The following is a 3,707-nucleotide window of genomic DNA, read 5'->3' on the forward strand; positions in this document are numbered from 1 at the left end:
GGATGACTTCTGCTCTATTATTGCACATTATCAACTGGATCACATTTCTTATTACTTTGCAAATTATTTGGCATTTATTTGCTATATTTAGCTGCAATTGGTCATTAGTCTACTTTGCTGGGTAAGTTGAATTCTCTAAGTAGGGTTTTAAAAAGTACTAAAGAGGGCTTCCCTGGTGGTGCAGTGGTTGAGAGTCCGCCTGCCGATGCAGGGCGGGAGACGCGGGTTCGTGCCCCGGTCCGGGAAAATCCCACATGTCGCGGAGCGGCTGGGCCCGTGAGCCATGGCCGCTGAGCCTGCGCGTCCGGAGCCTGTGCTCCGCAACGGGAGAGGCCACGACAGTGAGAGACCCGCGCACAGAGGAAAAAAAATAAAAATAATTCAGCAGTATATTTCCTAAATTGGTGTCTGCCTGCACTAAATGCTGTGCTTCTGATTTGCTATAGGTTTCAGTGCAGGGTATCTATACCCTTCTCTTTAAATTCATTTTCTTATAAAATAGTTTATAGTTTTTGGAGTAAAAAGCATCTCCTTTTACTTGAGTAATTACTATCTTGGGCGGTTCATCATCCCTTCCTTTATCTCTACCTTTGCATTCATTTCTGCCATTTTCTGCTTGGCTCACCAATATTTTAGTGAAAAATGGTGAAGAAACTGGTTTACTTTGTGGAATATTTTTGCCAAAAAAGCTGGTTTGCCAAGGGAAAATGAAAATCCAGTCAGGGGGCCAAAGCTTAACAAGCCTAAAACAGAGGCATCAATCTTCTTGCAAAAGCATCTATTGCTCCTAGCAATGGGTCCATTTTCTTTTCAGACACAGACTTCACTTTCTTTTCAGATGTAGCTTTAGTTTTGCTGTCATGTAACAAAAATGATGATTCTTGTTGTAATTTGTTTCAACCAAATAGGGAAAGAGACTGTGTTTCAACCAACATTTTGTTAGTTCCATTTCGATCATTATTACTGCCACTGTTCCCATGTTTAATGTCTGCTAAATATTTCTTACAGTCTTTAAAGACAGGTGCCAGATCAGAGTGGGTTTGTGTCACATGCTTCACTATCCAATCATAAAGAAAAAGTTTAACACAGCCAACTTCTTGTTACTAGCATTCCATTGGTATGCTTTATCCCAATAAAGACAGGAAAAAGGGCCATTAGTTTTGGGATTTGAACTCTTTTTCTCACCTTTTGAAGTAATAGAATCAAAGGCTACCTTGGTCCATGTCCCAGTCTTTGGACTATTGAGGGAAGGGGCACTAATTACTGCTCTTTCCATTTGACAGTCCTTGTGAAGGTTGAACTCCAGTGCCTTTACCAAATCCAGAAAACTGTCCTCCTCCAGAAAGTACAACCAAACCGTTGAAACATTTAAAAGCCCCTTCACTATCAGATTGAGATTTAACCTTCCTACACTTTGCTTTTTTTCATGACTCTATTCCTCAAGACTTCCTCACTGACCACAGAGGATGCTGCCACATCTTCTGCTTTGTCATCTTGATCCCAATTTCTGTTTATTCCTTCTCTGTGATTCTTTTGGCAGGTTCAAGGTCACAATAGAGGAGCTCGAGTCTGAGGTAGATGCTGGTCTCCTGGAAGAGCGCTTCGTTGCTCCCAGTGAATTTCTAGGGCTCATGCTATTCCGAAAACTTCATGGTTATTAAGCCCAGAGTCTCAAACACTGCTTTTTCCAGGGGCCTCATCACTATGTTCCAGAGTGAAGAGGAGACCATTTCCCACTTCACTAAAGACCACTGTAGTAACAGTGCCAAGCTCTGGGCTGCCATCTTGTAACTACAAGGGCATTTTATATTTTTTAGTTACTAAATCTGGCAACCCTATATTGAGCAGTGAGATATTTCAGGGAAAGGATGAAAGACATAGTCAAGACTTAGCAGATCGACATTACTAGAAGGAGCTAAGAGGAGGGTCTTGTTTGTAGGGAGATATAACCAAGATCCCTGCATGCTGGTGGTACCCAGGGTTTGGTTCCCCTTGAAACCCCTAGATAAGGGAAAATCACCTGGAAAAAAAGGTATTTTTGTATACTGAACTACGTATCCTGAAAACAACTATTTTGAAACAGTGATCCTGGAAGTGGCAATATTAAGTGATTTCCCCTGAACAGAAATAAACACTCTTGGGAAAGTTTAAGTTACATTTCAAAAAATATGAGTTTGTGACTGTAAATTTTAACCTGCGACAGTTGCCTCTTTGAGACGTGTTGCCAGTGCCAAGATATATTATCAGGGTTGCATATAGCAAGAGAATGGGAGCAGGGGCACCCCTCACACAGCAAAGGATAGTGTCTTTGTTTCTGTGACAGTGACCACTGCAGTTCCCTGGATACTAACCCACCTCTTCCCCAGAAGAGCCAGGGATAGCAAGACTTGTGTTCATAATTTCTTTATTTAAAAAAAAAAAGAATTATCTTATCAAAATAATACCCCTATTTTTAACGAGAAAAAGTAAATAGTCCTAAAATCTTATTTAAAAGAAAAAATAGCAATACCTTGTTTTACAGTTCCTCATCCAGACCCCCACTACCTAAAATTTAACTGAGACCTTTTCTTTGCCATTTGCTCCTATTCTGACTACAAGTTTCTACCTTTTCTGTTCTTCTACACTCATTCAAGTGGGGTTTGTGGAAGATCTTCAGATAAATATGTGTGTCTTCAATACGAAGTCTGGAAGTCTGATTTTCTTTATAATTCTTCACGGTGGCTAACACAGTGATCTATCCAAAAGGACAAATCAGTAAACAAAACTGAATGTTACTGAGCACATAGAAGGAAACAGCTGCTCTGAAAAACAGAAACTGGCAAATTCCCATTGGTAAATCTGTTTTTAGTGATGACCAAATACCTGTGGTCTGGATCTCCTGCATATCAGTGTTCTTGTAGTTCTTCAACCATGTGTAAACAGTCTCCAAAATTATTGGGAGATCCACAAGAGCATCAGAGCACATGCATGAAATCGGTGGCCACTGCCAATTGTTCAATGCCATGTCTCCCTCTTTTACTAAGCAATAGAGTCACAAGGTCTTTCCTCTGTGTGCTCATGGAGAGAGCGATTTCTGTTGTCTTTTCCTCTTCTTGTGAAAACTTCTTATGAGGACACAATTCCTGTGGAATTAGGGCCACATTTAACCTCATTTAAGTGACCTCATTTAATCGTAAATACCTCCATGTAAAGCCCTATCTCAAAATACGGTCAAATTGGGGGTTAAGGACTTCAACATATGAATGGGGATGGGCACAATTCAGTTCATAACAAACAAAAGTCATCTAAATAAATATTCAGTGGTTACATGTTATGTATATTAAAAAGTATATTTAATGCTCAGGGGGAAAGTCTGGGAAAGTTGAAAGCAGGAGTTAAACAAAGACACAAATTTTCAGTTTTCCCTCAATTTCACATGAAAATAAAAGCATGATTTAAATATGTCATTGCAAGGCAGGAGAACCAGCTCTATAAATCTGGATATTACATTTCCATTAGTAAATACCTCTTCTAAAAGGAGGTATCCTTATCAGTTGCTATCTAGTTTATAGAAATTTACTAAAAATAGGTCAGACAATTATTTGAACCTGGAGATAATATAATCTCAGCACCCTCTCCCCACAGATTAATTGCAACTCTGAATGTACAAAACTTGAATAAAATGTTAACAGTAAACCTACTTCCCTTAGGAATTTATTATATTACTG

At 39.4% G+C, this 3,707-nt stretch overlaps 1 pseudogene; it reads right to left on the bottom strand.

Annotated features, from left to right (window-relative positions):
* Nucleotides 1-382: 382 nt before the first annotated feature.
* On the bottom strand, nucleotides 383-3,004 carry LOC114896270 (annotated as a pseudogene).
* Between the last annotated feature and the right edge of the window lie 703 nt (nucleotides 3,005-3,707).

This window comes from Monodon monoceros, unplaced genomic scaffold, assembly GCF_005190385.1.
Source record: "Monodon monoceros isolate NGI ecotype Baffin Bay Population unplaced genomic scaffold, NGI_Narwhal_1 Super_Scaffold_15, whole genome shotgun sequence".
Taxonomy (NCBI): Eukaryota; Metazoa; Chordata; class Mammalia; order Artiodactyla; family Monodontidae; genus Monodon; species Monodon monoceros.